This window comes from Lipotes vexillifer, unplaced genomic scaffold (assembly GCF_000442215.2).
Source record: "Lipotes vexillifer unplaced genomic scaffold, Lipotes_vexillifer_v1.1 scaffold117, whole genome shotgun sequence".
NCBI lineage: Eukaryota > Metazoa > Chordata > Mammalia > Artiodactyla > Lipotidae > Lipotes > Lipotes vexillifer.
Genome location: NW_006785593.1, coordinates 795,496 through 814,675, shown reverse-complemented (window position 1 = coordinate 814,675; position 19,180 = coordinate 795,496). Strand labels below are relative to the sequence as shown.

General features: G+C 40.4%; 1 protein-coding gene across 1 annotated transcript in view; it reads left to right on the top strand.

The window, feature by feature from the left end:
- Positions 1-3,788, top strand: part of LIN7A (lin-7 cell polarity scaffold A) — a 135,670-nt gene extending 131,882 nt beyond the window's left edge. Inside the window, exon 6 of the mRNA XM_007457661.1 lies at positions 3,471-3,788. The gene's annotated coding sequence lies outside the window, so the exon portion shown is untranslated. The remainder of the gene's footprint in view (positions 1-3,470) is intronic.
- Positions 3,789-19,180: the final 15,392 nt, after the last annotated feature.

Genomic DNA, 19,180 nt, shown 5'->3' with positions numbered 1-19,180 from the left:
ACTGTGGTTGCTTTTGAGATCTGAAACTATTTGAACAGATCTCTGTCTTTTTTTTTTGTTTTTTTTTTAAGTTTGACAAGTCAAGCAAAGACCAGGTAAAGCAAAAATACTTGTCAGATATTGTCTTACTGTTTATCACATGAAATGTAACTTCTGTTCTATAAATTAGAAATAATATTTTGTCTGAGATGGTAGAAGTTATTAAGTAACTAGCAATGGTCAGTGGTACATACAGATGGAAAATAGGTTGAATGCAAGTAGTGTGTGGAAAACGTGTCTTATGCCTACTTTTAATTTTAAACTTCTCCTGAAGTGAATCTCAGTTGTCTTTTTCCCTAACTTCCATCTTGGTTAATCAGGAAGAATATACTACATTTCTTAAATGTAGTAAATATTATCACTACATAATTACATTACAGAAACCTAAGCAGATAATATGAATATAGGGTTTCTTTTAAATACTGTACCCGCTTTTTGTGAGAAAGTGTCACATTTATTCAGCTTTAAGCATTTTTTTTTCTTTTTCTTTTTTTACTGAAGTGTAGTTAACTTTGATTATTGTTTTAGGCATACAGCATAGTGATTTGACATTTATATGCATTATAAATTGATCATCACGATAAGTCTAGTTACTACCTGCCACCATACAATGTTATTACAGTATTATTGACTATATTCCCTATGTTATACATTGTCCCATGATTTATTTATTTTATAACTGGAAGCTTGTACCTCTTAATCCCCTTCACCTATTTTGTCCCCCACCCCATAAGCATCTCATTTATTTTATTTTGTTTTATTTATTTTTACTTTTGGCTGCATTGGGTCTTTGTTGCTGCCTGTGGGCTTTCTCTAGTTGCTGCAAGCAGGGGCTACTCTTCATTGCAGTGCACGGGCTTCTCATTGCGGTGGCTTCTCTTGTTGCGAAGCACGGGCTCTAGGCGCACGGGCTTCAGTAGTTGTGGCACACAGGCTCAGGAGTTGTGGCTTGCGGGCTCTAGAGTGCAGGCTCAGTAGTTGTGGCGCACGGGCTTAGTTGCTCTGCTGCATGTGGGATCCTCCCGGACCAGGGCTCAAACCCGTGTCCCCCCCATTAGCAGGCGGATTCTTAACCACTGCGCCACCAGGGAAGTCCCTGGTTTGGGTTTTAGTTGAGGCATGCAGGATCTTCGTTGCCCCGTGCAGGATCTTTGTTGTGGCATGTGGGATCTTTAGTTGCGGCATGCGGGATCTTTAGTTGCAGCATGTGAACTCGTAGTTGCAGCATATGAGATCTAGTTCCCTGACCAGGGATTGAACCTGGGCCCCCTGCATTGGGAGCATGGAGTCTTAGCCACTGGACCGCAGGCGGACTCTCAACAACTGCGCCACCAGGGAAGCCCGCCTCTTTCTTTTAACAGCTGTGCTGCTCTACCTCTTTCTTCAATGGCACCTGCCCTTTCATATCCCATCCCGCCTCATAGACACATTCACATGAGCTTTCCAGGTATTCAGTCTCACACTGCTTAGAGTTGGTGCTAACCCTCACCACTGACCTCTAAAACAGTGCCCTGTGCTTCAGAGTGCTTCGCCATTACAGCTCTGTTAGTTTCCTGTTGCTGCCCTAAAAATTACAAAACACATTTAATGTCTTAAAAGAATACAAATTAATTTTCTTGTAATAATGTAGGACAGAAGCCCAAGACAGTCTCACTGGGCTTTCAGAGGCTCTAGGGGAAGATTCATTTCCTTGCCTTTTCCACCTTCTAGGGGATGCCTGCATTCCTTGCCTCCTGGTTCCATTCCTCACCCTCCAAACCACCAGTGATGGTCGAGTACTCACATTGCATCACTCTGACCTCTGCTTCTGTCATCACATCCCCTTCCCTGAGTCTTTCTTCTCTCACCGACCCACCTGGACAATTCAGGATACTCTCCCTATTTTAACATCAGCTGTTTAGCAAGCTTACTTCCATCTACAACTTTAATTTCCCTTACCACGGAATCTAACATGTTCATAGGTTCTGGGGATTAGAACGTGGACATATTTCAGGGGCCATTATTCTGCCTACCACAGTGGCTCATTGAAAAATTAGCAAAGCAATTTGATCAACAAAATTTAAACTAATGTGGAAATGAGGCTTTTATTTTTTTAAAAAATGAATCATTAATCTGTTCAATTGTAAATCATGGGAATGAGGGAAATAATGAGAACATTTGGTGCAGGTGGTTCTTCCCAGTGGGTATCTCAGTGATGCATAGTTTGGATGCCCAGTGCTCTCTCAGCTGCTGGCATATCCCTCAGGCCTACTCCCCCTCTGGGTAGATGAAGAGACCCAAGACTCTTACTAAAATTCATCTGCTCTAAGTCCCATTCCCTTAGGACATGTAACTGTATGATAAGTTAATGGATTAAAAACTCAGTCACTTGGTAGCTCTGTCACCTGGTAGCTAAGGGACTTGAAGGAAGTTATTCAATGTGAGACTCATGAAAATGGTTTGTTATGGAGATTAAATAAGAAAAAATACGTAAAACTCTTTACAAAATATGTGGCAATTGGTGAGTAGTAGTAGTAGTGGCAGTAGTATAGTAGTTAGAATGTTAATGGCAGATGATATTTTTATGCAGTATCTTGTTAGGTGACTCCTGAAGAGGTACAGTGGCCTCATGCTTGACTTTTAGTTCCACGCTGTAGCCCCAGGTGCTTTTCGGCATTTCTCTAGAATGCTTGGTGGCTGGAGAGTGCTGATGCAGAGTAGGCAGATTGCAAACCTACCCCCCACGCACTTTCACATAAACCAGAACAATTCGTTAAAAATTTTTTTGTATGTGGTGCTCTGCATTCATTGAAATAAAAATATCCGCAGCTTTAAAAACAAAGATTGAAAACCACTGTTCTTTCTGAAAGAAATGACTCCATAATGGTAGAAAAGTGACAGGTCTGGGGGAATGTTTGGGGAGGCTGCTCCCCCAAATGTGACCATGTGGGGCATCTGCTTACTCTGTTCTACTTTGTGTCAGGCTGGCTGACCTCGTAGAAGAGACAGGCCTACTATCTGCTTTACAGAAGGGATATTGGTGCTTCCAGCCTATCAGAGAGAGGCTTTGCTTGCATGTATCTCAGCAGGAGCAACACTAATCACCCTAAGAGTCATAATATATAAAAGTTACCTCTTCTTTGCCTTCGTGAAGAAAAATAGAGTCATATGGAATTGGGAGGAAGAAATGTTTTACATTTGAAATGTTTCCAAACTGATTTTTTAAACTTTAATCTTAGGGAATAACTGTGTCTTTTCCATCCTCATTTGATAATTACTTCCTTTGCAGACATCAAACAGTTTTTTCACATGTGGAAGGCTGTGCATGAATGATAGCGCCCAAAATAATCCTTGCTGTTCTCACATAGCACATGCTTCTTTGATATTTTTAGCATATTGTAGTTGAATACTAATCACTGATTTCTCTTCACTCTTCCCCCCCCCCCTTTCAGGTCCTTGAAGCTACTTGATCAAACACCCAATAGTCACAAGTTTGAAACCGTGCTTCAGAATCCCAGCACATAGTAAAGGAAAAGACAACACTGATAATTATACCTGTCAAGAAACTGTGAACACGTGGTGTATAAATTCTTTACAAAGGCAACTCGACACCTTCTTTCTCTGGGGCTAAACCCCCGCTGCTCACGTGCTCTTTACACGCACAGACCTTCCATTCACTGCAGTGGGAATTCTCAGTGTGTAAAGGGAGAGGTTTTCCAGTCTGCAGACTGAAACAGTAGAAGAATAAAGTCCATGACTTTCAGATAAATCACCAGGGCCAGGGTTAAGTGAATCTTGGGACTATAGCTTTTCCAGAGATTAACAAATCCCTCATTAGGCTATAGTTCAAACTGCATCAGTTCAAGGTTGTCGCCGCTTAAAAGAAACCTACACATTGCCCTTCACCCGGACCTGTTCCACGTCTGTATTGCTGAGTTGTCTGAATTAGAATTCCAGTTAATTGCAAATTCAACCTCTGTTCCCCTCTTGAAAATGGCAAGTTATTATACTATATTTATACTCAATTCAGGTTCTAGAAGCATTTGGCTTTTTATTTTCTGTCTCCATGAATTTTATTATGCATTAATAGAGTGGGCAATTTCAACTCAACTTTTAGTTAGTTAAAAGCAAGGATAGAGAACTCTAGTACTGTTTTTTGTTTTTCGTTTTAATTTAAGTCTTGCTTGTATCTATTCTTATTAATTCTAACAGAATATAATGTCTTTTATTCCACAAAATATATATTATCAGAGTGTATTTGTTACAAACTTAGGTCTTCTCTTACCAAGTGTTATGAATCTGGTAAGAGAATACTAGCAAAGGACCCGGCTTCATGAACTGATCCTCGTATGATATTTATATATAACCCTGCTCTCAATATTTTTTGTTAATTTTATATTTTTGATTGATAAACTGGAGAAATCTAAACTCTTTTTACCTACACTGATGTGCTGTCATAGAAGTCTGTTTGATATTTTAAAGCTTAGGGCTTTACAAAACTAAATTATGGATGTGCATATATATATATATATATATATATATATATATATATATATATATACACAAATATATGTCATACAAAATCTAGATCATTTTTCCCAAGTATAAACTGTATATGTTTGGCAATATAAGATCAAAAGTATTATTCCTCTTAAAATTAGGCATATGGAAACCAGAGATATTAATATTGTGAATGAAAAGATATTGCTGCTTCTAGGGTAAAAATATACCTCCTTCATGACACATATTCATGTAGGTAAATAGACAGTGAGATATCTTTCAGAAAGTATTATTTACTATAAAATGATCTGTTAGAATCATCTATACTGATCATAACTTTTAACTTATGGTGAATCTAGGCACCTAAGTCCGATTTTACTTTATGGAATTAGCAGGAAGCAATAATTACTTGGGCACTTAAATACCTTAGCCACACAAATGTACCTGAAGAAAGAATAAATGTCCAGTTGAAACATTCTAGAGAGATCATTAAAACTTGAGGCAAATATTTGAATATTCCGTGTTCTCAAATGAAGAAACTGATTCTCCAAGAGACAATAAATTTCACATTTCAGATAGTCCCTCAAGTTAGAACTTTATGAAGCTCAGTTTAGGAACTGTTTTCTTGAAAATAAAACCAATTGGAACTACCCCACATGTTTCATTTTGCCCTGTCGGGTGGGGTTATTGTCAATACCAAGTTCTGCCTACTCTTCATAGCCCATCACTCAACAGAGGACAAACAGTAAGGAAACCAGGAGGTGCACCTATTTCAGCCATGTCCTGCCGTGGTAACAGATTCCCATTCTTGAACACGTATCATTTTTTACTAGAGAGAACTGGGGTGGGGGTGGAGCAAGGGTGAGGACCCTGAATGTTATGTAAAATAGGGTTACAAAAGAGGTAAGCATGACTAAGGGAATGAATGAAGAATACGGGAGTATTATTCAGTTTGAAAGAGGTAGTTCCCATTTTTATAAGAAAAATTTAATAAAACATATATTTTAGTTATCATTTAACAGAAAAATATTCAAGCTATTCAGGCTATACCACAGACTGTCATAAAGGGAAATCACTGCACCCTTGTGATGAGGAAATGGTCATTTCAACACATCTCAGTACACTGTATAAATTTGGAGCTTAAGGTATGTTTTCGTTTAGCCGTAAGTGGTTGGTTAGTATTAAATTATCATGTTTTCATGTCAATATAAATATTGTCATGGTGTTACAGAAGCAACTGTCAAATGGGCAGACAGCTTACATTTGTGTTTTCTGGAAACCTTTGTATTTTATGCTTCATTTGCATAATGTTTTGTGCTAATAAATGTATGCCAAGTTGTTTGTCCAAGTGAAGGGGCAATCCATCACACCTAAGGCATCTAAGGACAGATTACATGTCACACTAGTCCTGTTTACAAATGACCAGTCAGATGGCCAGTTTTCTTCAGTAAAATCTAGTTGTTGAAATGTAAGCCTTCCCCTAAAGTTTTCGTCAAAAGTCGTCAAAAGTAGCCAGTAGACTTAAGAGAGGCTGCTTGTGGTTGTCTGAAGGTTCACTGAAGCCAGAGGGAAAAGGAAGAAAGTTACCACAACTTGTATTAATGCCTTTTATTATTACTGATCATATTAGAGCCACTGACAAGTCCAAAATCATATTAAAATGAAGACATATCATGTTGCTCTTACATGAAGCTTTACTATAAACAAATGAGATATTAAAAGTTGGGGAAAAATCTGTTGTGACTATTTATCAGTGACCCTGCTGAATTTTAATTCTTTCCCTTGACCTAACTGGTGGCCCAATTTTTCTAAACTCTTTCCTGCTGTGATTTTGAAGGCAAAATACACAGCATAGTTCAGTAAAAGAATCCTTAAACCTTTTCACTGAGGCATTTACATTTTGATTCTGTTGCCATTTGAAATAGAACCTCCACAGGGAGATAATGAGCTTAAATTACAATTTACTTTGGAAAGAATAACAGATTTTGTGCTTCCTCAATCATGTAATCAATAGGGAATTCTCTAGTTATGTGAACTACCACTATCTTTTAAGACAATGCTAAGATCTTAATACAAAATCTGTCATTCAGGAGCTTTTTAAGAATTCAAGGCTGTCTCTGAAGATCTTGGCTGGAGATGGATTATACCAATTTACAAATGCAGTTTTCAACCATGACAAATCAAACTGATCTGATCTCAGTTCATTTTACTCAACTGTGCCCATAGGACTCTGAGACGTTGGAATACTTTGTCTACATTATTTTTAACATCTATAGATATTTGTGGATGTGTGAATAATGTTTGAATTTCTCATCTTTTGGCTAGTTTGTGTTTATCACACAGACACAGCCTGTTAGTAAGACCAGCTTTAACAGCATCATGAAGTAGAAATCAATGCTCTAAAGATTCAGGGAGGCCAACGTAAGGCAAAATCTCCTTAAACATGGGGTAGTCCTACCCATCTCATCCCTCTCTAGATCATAAAATCCCTGAGAAAGGGCTATAACCGCCTTGTGGACTGCTGTATCCCTAGCATCTGGGATAGTGCCAGCACAGTAGAGGCGCTCAATTAATATTTGTTGAATGAATGGACAGCTAAATAAATGAATGAAATTAGACCAAAAAATGAATTTTGCCTTCTGATAATTTGAAAAATTTCACCAATTTATATTATCCTGATTGGCATTATAATTTCTGAATTACATAATTAGAACCAGAATTGACTCTTTATAAATACTTTTTAGATATATGAATTTGGAATCAATTACTTCAAAGGCTTCAAGGGTTTGGGAACACTGAGATAGGAATGTTTGGGGATTCAGAGTTTTTACAATGAATAAAACTCAACCTTTCTAGTTATTTATGAAAGGTCCCCGAGTTATATGACAAGGATGAGCCAAACATGGAACTCCATTTATAAATTTTGTAAAATATTTTCATTTTTAAAAAAGAAAATTCATATCATCAAGCATATTATTAATATGTCCTTCAATATATATTAACCACTTTTCTCTAAGGCTTTCATTGTAATTGGAGACACCATCTCTAAATCTTTTCCTGCTTTCAAAAGATCACTTCTCCTTTCTTATTTGACTCTTAGAATGTACCTGGGCTAAAGATTAATCACATAGCAATTAAGACTTTTCCATGTGTTTATTCATCTAACAAATATTTATTGTATACCTAGCATATGCTACGTTTTGGAAATACAATGGCAAACAAGACAGATGCGGCACCCCCATGGAGTTTGCTGTGAGGGGCTCCTCAACACTTGCTCTAGCAATAACTAGGGTTACTGTCTAATGGATCTTTCTTCACAGCTAATAGAAGAAATGAAATCCCTTACCCCATGGAAATCATGAAAGACTCTGCACATATTTATGTGAACTTGCTTTTCTAAACACACCACTCAAAAATGCTGCTCAGTGTACCCAAACATCATAGTTACACCCCAGTGAGGTAGGTAATAATTTATTCATAACTAACACATATTTAGCTCTTACTGCTGTGCTCAGTACATTCATAGACTATATCATTGAATCCCTTCAACAACTCTATTTAGTAGGTTCCATTTTATAGACAAGAAAACTGAAGCACAGATATGTGACCTGTCCAAGGTCACACAGTTAGCAGATGGAACTGGGATTTGAACCCACACAGTATAACACAAAAGCTCATGTGTCTAAGCGTTATCTGTGGCTTGGGGGACACCATTACATTAAAATAAATGGGTCACTGTATATAAAAGTTCTTTGAAATTGTAAAGTAGTATATAAAAAGATATCAGTAAAGTATTATGATCAACAAACCACATCAGTGGCAGAAACAGAGTGAGAACTCAATCTTAAGTTGCAGCTTACTCATGAAGAACACTTCAAGCCAGGGAAATGGATAAAAGTACAGATCCAGAAGATTTCTGACATGTGATAAATATTGCAATGACTTTTCAGAATTACTTGTTGTTAGCCACTGTGTCTGTTTGGTGCTACAAAAAAAAAGAAATTGAGAGAACAAAATCCCTTGCTGTAAGGGCTTATAATAAATACACAATGGGGAGATGAATCGAGGATAATCCACATTTATGGGGAAAGATTGGGCCGTAGTACTATTTTCTCACCATTGCATATGATCTTGTCTTTCTAATTGTTTTCATTATTTTTCTGAAAGAGCTGCAAAATTGTGCAGTGGTTCAACCTGACCAAAGTGGTAATATGCTGCTGGGAAGTAAACGTATTAGATACCAGACTGGAATTATTGTCTTCATTCTCAAATTTAAGTTCTTTTAAAGCATGAATATAGAGGGACTTCTAGATGATGAAGGCACCTGAATATTTGGATTTATTAAGTAAAATGAATTAAGTTCCTGTTAAGTTCCTTGTGTTTCTCCATTCCAGGTCATACAGTGAGGTCATGCTATTGAGGGGTTAGGTTCTAAAACCAATATGAAAGGCAAAAATTGAGAAAGAGGAATCATACTCATTATTTAAATTTATTCTCTCTCTGGCCCCTCCCAGTTAAATGGGCATATGATGCAACTTAAATGCTGGTTCATATTTGTGGAAGCAAGGAGTATTCTTAAGAAAACTTTATTACCTCATCATTCTTTCCTACTACCAGCTAATTAGCTCCTTCAAATAATATTTTGGAAAGTTTAGCTTTACACGTAATACAACAGTAAACTCATAAGCCTTTTGTCCAAAACCATACTTAACTTCTACTTCCCTTTTGACACTTATTTTTATTAATGATATTACCGTCCTCTGTACAAATTTACTGAGCTTTCTCATTTGCCATTCACATCAATTCTTACATTCTACTTTGACAAAGTCTCTTGCAACTATCTTATCCATTTTCAATATTCCTACCTATGAACAGAAATTTGGTACTTTTTACTAGGACTTCTGTGAGCTTTTAACTGTTTTCCCAATTACCATGTCTACCCATATAAATTTCCCTATATATTGATGCTTGATAACTCCCCCTGTAGCTATTCCTTTGCTCAAAATTCTCCAAGGGGTTCCCCATCAAAAAAAAATTAAGATTTCTAGTCAAGACTCTGAACCAAAACACTAACATGATTTTGGAGAAGAACACTGTAGAGCCACCCCTCCAGCTACAAGGGCAAAACAGAGAACATGAAACGTGATGGTACCGAAATCTGGTACACGGACTGTGAAACAGAAGTCACGGGGTTCCATGACACTGAAAAATATCACAGGTTTTTCTTCTAGATGAAATGAAATGCAGTGAGAGACTAGCAGTGTTCTGTGGTGAAGATACAGGACTGTATCAGATTATGATGCACCAATTCCAAAATATTTGTTTGGGGTGGTGTGTGTGTGTGTGTGTGAATGTGCGGGGTTATGCTAACATCCTAACATTAGACACAAGTATGGTTTGAGATGTGGATTTCCGGACTAGATAGCACTGCTTTTTCAGCCGTGCTGTATCTTGCCATCCAAGTTGACCACTACCTATTCCTGGAGACTCCTAAACTTTTCTTCCCCTGAGCTTTTGATTATTTCTGAAATGCCTCTCTCCGTCTCCTGAAAAAAAAGTCCTCAACTTTTAAGGCCCATTTCAGATGGTCCTTCTTCCAAGAAGCTTTTTCTAATTTTTCCAGGCCTGATATTAACCATCATCAAATCCCACTGTGGTATCTGTACCCCCTCCTTAGCTCTTTTCTTAGCTTGTCTTACAGTATACCCGTTTGTGTCTTTATCATCTTGATTTCCCCTGCAATTAGTAATTACATATGGTGTGGGTGCTTAATATTTCATAAAAGGAATGACCTTTCACTTGTCAACTTCACAGAATGGCTTCCAGATTATATGGGGGGTCTCAGTTCTCAGTAGCTCACCAGCGAAGTTCATCTGAATTGAGAACTCAACACCAGATACTTTTAAAGAGAATAAAGCCTTAATTATTGAGTATTTTGACTAAAAAAAAAAAAGTAACAATAAAAGTGGTAATCCTTATCACTTATTTCCTAGGTTTTTCTGATCTGATTTTTATTCTCAGGATGAATGTGGAGGTCGATGTAAACATTTTAGATGACCATCACCACCACCACCCCCTCTACACACACACACACACACACACACACACACACACACACACACACACACACACACACACACACACACTGATTTACTGCTGGTTTATCCCCACATATTTGGTTACTTATTCCGCGGGAGAAATGATGAAGGATAAAACTGGGTTTCAGGCTTCCCTGGTGGCGCAGTGGTTGAGAGTCTGCCTGCTGATGCAGGGGACACAGGTTCGTGCCCCGGTCCGGGAAGATCCCACATGCCGCGGAGCTGCTGGGCCCATGAGCCATGGCCGCTGAGCCTGTGCGTCCGGAGCCTGTGCTCCGCAGTGGGAGAGGCCACAACAGTGAGAGGCCCGCGTACCGCAAAAACAAACAAACAAACAAACAAAAACTGGGTTTCAAGTCAACAGCCAAACATACAAAATGGGCACCATAATACTACTTTCAACTGGACTCCAGTCCTGTATTAACGGTCCTCCCTATGGCTACTCTCCAACAGAACACAGAACTACCTACTCTTCATTAGTCCGCCCCCTCCCCCCCCAAACCACTGCATTCGGAATGGGGGATTGGGAGAGTAATTACTATTGTCTCTACTCCTTAACTCACCCGGAAAAATAAAAGTTAATTGAAATCAAAACATTTCACTAGCCTTAGCCACACATTGTGTTATTTTGTGTTGCCAACACAATGTTTTATGAGTATGACATTTATATAACAAACATGTTCAATGTTTAATTTAAACATGATATTAATTTAATCCCTCCCCCCAACCTAAGGAAAACAAACCACAATATCCTAAAGGAACATTCCCATACACAGACAAAGAAATGCACTTTTTTTCCGTTCTTTAAGTTAGAATGATTACAAACAGAACTTCAAGAAATATCCCACATGAATGCAACATAGTTTCAAAGAGTTTAATTGCTACCTGTCTAATAAATCGTGCTTCCTATGGGCTTCTGTTCATTAAATGCATTGTTGTATCTAAAAGGGCTATAAGAGTGAGAGGCTGACTGGCTGCCATAGAAGGAGACCCATAAGTGGTCTATACCTGAATTTTTTGTAACACAACTTTCTAGTATCTGCTCCTCAGCTTGGCAGATCCAGGCTCATTTGTTTTTTCTAGGAAGCCCAGGGACAGTCTCAGCTAACACCTGTTTTCTCAGAATAATTACAGCACCCCCTTCAACTCTCAGAAGTGCCCCAATTTAGACAAAACAAGATGTTGTCAACCCACCTAGAAATGATAAAGCCCTAGGATGATGGTTCTTATTGACCTTCCTCAATTCACAGGATGACTGGGAGGATTCCATTTTGTTGCAAGTAACAAAAACAAGACTGAATAGAGCTTGAGTGAAAAAGAGAATTCACTATCGCCAAAGCAGGCCAGATCTGGGATCTCAGTGTTGATGGAATTCTCACCTCCTGTCTCTTTCTCAGCTCTACTTGTCTCTCCTCTTTTTGTCTGTGGCCCTTGCTCTCCCTGCTAGTCAGTTTCTCTCCCTTGTCTGTTTCTCCCTTAGTCCTTGCAGTACCAGGCATATATCCTTATAGCTCTTAATCTAAAAAGAAAACTAGACTCTTATTCTCAGAGTCTATATCGTACAGGCAGTCTCTGAATGGCCCTGCTTGGCTCTGGTGCTCACCACCTGAGGCAAATCACTATGGGAAAAGGTGGCATGATTGGCTAGCCCCAGTCACAACCTCATGCCTACTGAGTATCATTTGTTAGCTGCAGGGAATCCAAAAAAGAGTAACACACTTATAGTTCTACTCAAGGCAAGCGAGGAAAAGAACCACAAAATGGACACAGATATCAAAAAGGGGGCCAGTTACAGGTGAGATAACACAATACAGAGAAACTAGAAAAATCTTCTTAGAAGAGATAGCAGTTGAAATGGGTGGTAAAATCTGAGTGGGATTTGATAGGTATGGAAGGAGTCTGGAATAGCTTTGAGATAGACATTGACTAGAGGAGGAGCATTACCCCAAATCTTGGCTTAAAACAAGAATCATGTATTAGTTCTTAATGCTGAAGCTCATCAATTTAGGCTGGGCTCAGACAGGAAGTCCTGGTCTTCCCCAGGTGTCCATAATCAGTTGCCCTGAATCAGCTCAGCAGCTCAGCTTCTTGGTTGGCTGACTCCCAAATGAGGTGCCTCAGCAATCCTCCACATGGTGTCCTATCCTCCAGCAGGATAGTTTGGGCTTGTTCCCATGGCAAAGGGAAAGAATTCAAGAGACAGCAAAAGTCCACAAAGCCTTTTGAGAGTTAAACTCAAACCGACACAATGTCACCTCCACCACATTCTATTGACCAAAGCAAGTCACAAGGCCAGCCCAGATTCAAGGACTGGGGGCGAAGTCTCTATGTTTTTTGTGTTTTTATTTTGCAGTACGCGGGCCTCTCACTGTTGTGGCCTCTCCTGTTGCGGAGCACGGGCTCCGAATGCGCAGGCTCAGCAGCCATGGCTCACGGTACCAGCCGCTCTGCGGCATGCGGGATCTTCCCAGACCGGGGCACGAACCCGTGTCCCCTGCATCGGCAGGCGGACTCTCAACCGCTGCGCCACTAGGGAAGCCCAAGTCTCTATGTTTTGAAAGGAGAAGTTCATTGCAAAGGGCACGCATACACAGAGAGACAGAAAACAGCCATTTGTGCAATCAGTCCACAAGAGTACTTTTACTGAAATAAGATGATTGGTAAAGAATCCTCAGTAGGCAAAGTTATAGGTAACAGTTAACATTTATTAAGTGCCTACCATGTTCCAAGCACTGTTCTAAGAGCTTCACATATATTAACACGTTTTAATTCCTGCAACATCTTTCATTTCAGAGAAATAGACTACCTGCATATGGAAGTCTAGATGTGGCTTACTATTAGAAAAGGAAACAACTGAGTCCAAAGTCAGGAATTCCCTGAACTCTGGGTTGCTGTCCCTCCTCAGAAGTCAGACTACTCTGCATAGTTGCTGCTTGGGTTCCCAGCTGCCCATGTAGAAGGCGACAGCTAATAGGATGTTAGTTGGGGTTCTCCAGAGAAACAGAACCAAAAGGATAAACAGATAGATGTACATAAGAGGAGATTTATTATGGGAATTGGCTCCTGTGACTATGGAGGCTGAGAAGTCCCATGATCCGCCACCTGCCAACTGGAACCAGGAGCGTCTATATCAGAGGGCAGGAGAAGATGGATGTCCCAACTCAAGCAAAGAGTAAGTTCACCCTTCCTCTCCCTTTTTGTTCTATTTCTGGCCCTTAACGGATTGGATGACTACCCACCTGCACGGGTGAGAGTGACATGTACTCAGTCTACTGATTCAAATGCTAATCCCTTCCAGAAACACCCTCATAGACACACCCAGAAACATTTTACCAGGTCTCTGGGCATCTCTTAGCCAAGTCAAGTTGACACATAAGATTAACCATCACAGGTGGTTTCAACCTTTTCCTCTCAAACAGAATGTAATCCACTGAGGCAGATATAACAGGATGTTGAGAGAATTTGTTTTTCTATTGTTCAGAATGATGGTTAAGGCCTGAAGCTGAAATCAGAATTTATCATATGTTCCTATAATCTAAAGAAAGCCTTGGACTTTCTAAGAGGTAGTTGAATTAGCCCCACTAAATTCAACCCCTCTCATACCACCAAACACCACAGCAACAGAGAGAGAGAGAGAGAGAGAGAGAGAGAGAGAGAGAGAGAAAGAGAGAGAGAGAAAGAGAGAGAGAGAGAGAGAGAAAGAGAGAGAGAGAGAAAGAGAGAGAGAGGGAGAATGCAGTTTTGGGAGAGAAAGCTTTCAATCTCCACCTCCACTCCCAACCAGGCTAAGCCATGTGAGAGAGGGGAGCTTCAAGACAATCTCTCATAAAGAGTAGAGGTGACTGTAAGAAAAAAAGTCACTAGGGGCTTCCCTGGTGGCACAGTGGTTAAGAATCTGCCTGCCAACACAGGGGACACGGGTTTGAGCCCTGGTCCGGGAAGATCCCACGTGCCACGGAGCAACTAAGCCCGTGCGCCACAACTACTGAGCCTGCGCTCTAGAGCCCGTGAGCCACAACTACTGAACCTGCGAGCCACAACTACTGAAGCCTGCGTGCCTAGAGGCTGTGCTCTGCAACAAGAGAAGCCATCACAATGAGAAGCCCTCGCACCGCAACAAAGAGTAGCTCCCACTCACTGCAACTAGAGAAAGCCCATGCACAGCAACAAAGACCCAACACAGCCCCCCCAAATCAATCAATTAATTAATTAAAAAAGAAAAAAGTTACTAGAACCTCACTCCCCAGATGAATGGCTACTGAGCTGCAGAAATCTATTGTTCCCTGATGTCGCCATTGCTTCTACAGCTGAGTGCCATGAGAGGGTTCTTAGGAGAGCTTTGACATGTGGGGTGTGGGGACATACATGAACAAAGAGATGGAAGTTAGGGGGACCCCCTTCAGGGTTTGTGCCAGCAGGGCTTGAAGGGAATGTGGTGCCTGGGAAGAAGATGGGGACAAATCTCCACTTCTTTCCAATTCCCTGTGGCCTTCAGGATTCACAGATAAGGGCCTCAGCAGTGGCACTGTATCCATGTGATGGACTGTAGAACTTAGAGGAAGGGCTTGGATGGGCTTGGATGTTACATCAATGTCAAGTTACTCCACAAGCTGCTAAATGCTTATTCTCACTTACTTTGCCTCTTACCAGTAGCAAACCTCATGGACCAAAAAGAGTCTGTCAACCACACTTTGAACAGCACAGCTTAGGTACACTCTGGAGAACTGTGTATCAAACATAAAGATTGCCGTTTTAAATAGAATTGGGTTTAATTTCAATAAAATAAGCTACCAGAAAGTTGTGGAATCTGTCCATGATATTGCAAGGGGGAAATTCAAGTAAACGTTGCTGAAAAAAAAACAGGTTAGAAACAAACAAAAACCCCACAAGGTATAGAGATTCTGGAAAAAAAACGGTTAGAAACAAACAAAAAAATCCTATCACAATTCTGTTACACTCTAATTTTAAACTTATACTTTTGTGAGTCCTTACCTTTGAATCAAAGTCCAATTCTAGCAAAGGACTTGCTTCAAAATTTAACCAATCAGGTAACAGTGTGACTGAATAAAGGGCTCACTGTCAGAAGATCACAGAAGCCAGTACTATGGCACCAGTTTTTGAGAGGTCGTCCGGCAAGGAGAAAGGAGGCGGGGCTCAAATCCGTCTTCTCCTGATCTGGGATGAGGTCAAGCTTTTTATGCGTTGGGGGAAGGGCTGGTATGCGGAAGCACGGGCGGGGCAGGTTTCCATTGCAGGGCTTTGGAACTTGGCCATTTATGGCGAGACGCGGTAAAGAGGCTTCAGCGGCACATCTTCCGGAACTATGGACCCTTCGCTTCTGAAAGTGTTCTTGCCTTCAGGTTCCGGTCATGTCCTGGCTCTTTGGCTCCTGAAATTCTGGTTCCGGGTAGTGTGTGAGGTCAAAATTTTTTCCTCCGAGCATGCTCCGGCTGCATGACTTGCAGTTTTGTTTTGTTGTCTCTGAAAAACAACTCAGTATCTTGTCAGAAACAGGACCGGGCCGGTTTGGGGCTGGTTCTGCTGTTACAATAGCCGATTACGATGTGATTTCTTTTGCGTTATGATTTCTACTCATCGTGTATGAAACTCACAGGATTTAAGCTAAGTAATTCAAAATGGAATCACAATGGCCGGTGTGAACTGCCATTATTAGTTTCAAAACGTCCAATATAGGACTGCGAGTGTCTTAGAGCGTTGCTTTAGACAAAAAATTTGTTTGGTAACGTCCATGAAAAGACTTCACTGAAACAGGAGATCTCATAGAGGCAAGACCCCGTGGGGCATAATTGTTACACCCTACTAGCAGCCTCCTTAAGAGACCATGAGCGACTTGACCAGACTTTAAGCTGTTGGGAGCTGTTCCAGAGGGATGCTGCCGCAGGCTCTGTCAGAACAGAAGGCAACTTCGGGATGAGCGCGAGTCCAGTTGCTGGACTGGAGACCACCTCTCATGCTGAGACGCTGCTTCCTGGATCCCTCTTCAGAGTGGTTCGTTACCTCCTTTTCTCTTTCTTCTTTGCGTGACTAACCTTGTGCAAGGTTGTGTGATTGTGTGCCATAAACTGAGGGGATTTGTGAATTGAATATTCACTGCACTTTGTATATTTCCAATCTCATGATTCTTACCTAGCCTTACCACTGGGTCCTGTGACACAGCCCTGGATGATATTATTTGAAATAAAAAATACAGTCAGCCCTCCATATCCTCCAGGTCTGCATTCAAGGATTCGGCCAACTTCAGATAGAAATTATTGGGAAAAATAATTCCAGAAAGTTCCAAAAAGCAACACTTAAGTTTGCCACATGCCTGCAACTATTTACCTAGCATTTACATTTTATTTTCAACTATTTCCATAACATCTGCATTGTAGTAGGTATTAAAAGTAATCTATAGATGATCTGAAGTATACAGAAGGATGTGCTGCATAGTTTATGTGCAAATACTATACCATTTTATATAAGAGACTCGAGCATCCTTGGGTTTTGGTATCCCTGAGGGTCCTGGAACCAATCCCCGTTGAATACAGAGGGGAGACTGTATTTGGTCTTTGACCCCTTTGTGGCAGAAAGCTCCTAAAACCTTTGGTACTTCCTGTGTTGAGAACAATAAAGGCGTCTTACGTTATGTTAATGAAATGGCTTTTGGAAAGCCTCTGGGTCTTTTTTTTTAACCAGTTTTTAAAAATTGAAGTGCAGTTTTTTACAATGCTTCAGGTGTACAGCAAAATTGTATATATAGTAGAGTATGTATCTGTTAATCCCAAATTCCCAATTTATCCCTCCCTCCCCTTTCTGCTTTGGTAACCGTAAGTTTGTTTTCTATGTCTGTGAGTCTATTTCTGTTCTGTAAATAAATTCATTAAGTAAATTTGTATCATTTTTTTAAGATTCCACATATAAGTGATATCATATGATATTTGTCTTTGACTTACTTCACTTAGTGTCATAATCCCTAGGTTCATCCATGTTGCTGCAAGTGGCATTATTTGATTCTTTTTTATGGCTGAATAATATTCTGTTGTATATATATACCACATCTGCTTTATCCATCCCTCTGTTGATGGAAATGTAGGTTGCTTCCATGTCTCAGCTATTGTAAATAGTGTTGCTGTGAACATTGGGGTGCATGTATCTTTTTGAATTAGAGTTTTCATCTTTTCGGGATATATGCCCAGGAATGGGATTGCTGGATCGTATGGCAACTCTAGTTTTTTAAGGAACCTCCATACTGTTCTCCATAATGGCTGCACTAATTTACATTCCCACCAACAGTGTAAGAGGGTTCCCTTTTCTCCACATCCTCTCCAGCATTTGTTATTTGTAGACTTTTTGATGATGTTCTTTCTGACTGGTATTAGGTGGTACCTCATTGTAGTTTTTTTTTGTTTGTTTTTTGCGGTACACGGGCCTCTCACTGTTGTGGCCTCTCCCGTTGCGGAGCACAGGCTCCGAAAGCGCAGGCTCAGCGGCCATGGCTCATGGGCCCGGCTGCTCTGCGGCATGTGGGATCTTCCCGGACTGGGGCACGAACCCGTGTCCCCTGCATCAGCAGGTGGGCTCTCAACCACTGCGCCACCAGGGAAGCCCCTCATTGTAGTTTTGATTTGCATTTCTCTAGTAATTAGCGTTGGAAGCCCCCAGGTCTTTATTCTTAGAGGAAATTAAATCACAATTGAGTGTGTGTGTGTGTGTGTGTGTGTGTGAGAGAGAGAGAGAGAGAGACCTTGCTCTATAAGAATTGAGGAGGGACCCATGACTGGTAACGGTTACAGTGAAGGTGTGTATAGGGGTAAATTCTGCTTTTGAGGGACCTGAAGTTTATACTGAGGAGAGGTGGAAAATGAAGCTTTTAAAGAAAAGTTGCAAATAAAAATTAGGTGAAACTGCATATTTATTTAGAGTGAGAAAGAAATCACAAGAGATTATAAATTTTCACAACTTGACAAATTCCACAAAATCCAGATGTCACATAATTTCTAACTTTCCCTTTCTTGTTCTTTTGTTCTTTTTCTTCGGTTTTTGTTTTTGTTTTTTCTTTTTGCTGTCTATGAATTCTCTCTATTTTGTAAAATTATTTATTTATTTATTTATTGTTGACTGCGTTGGGTCTTCATTGCTGCACATGGGCTTTCTCTAGTTGCGGGGTGAGTGGAGGCTACTCTTGGTTGCAGTGCGTGGGCTTCTCATTGCAGTGGCTTCTCTTGTTGCAGAGCACAGGCTTTAGGCATGCGGGCTTCAGTAGTTGTGGCACACAGGTTAAGTAGTTGTGGGGCATGGGCTTAGTTGCTCCGTGGCATGTGGGATCTTCCTGGCATGTGGGATCTTCCCAGACCAGGGCTCAAACCCATGTCCACTGCATTGGCAGGTGGATTCTTAACCACTGTGCCCCCAGGGAAGTCCCTATGAATTGTCTCTTGATACAACATTGACTTAATAGTATTTTCCATGGAAAAAATAGAAAGATCATTTAGCAGTCTCCTCTAAACTGGTTGATTAAACTTTGTTGTTATTTTTTTGTTGTTTTTTGTTTTTGGTAGAGTTTC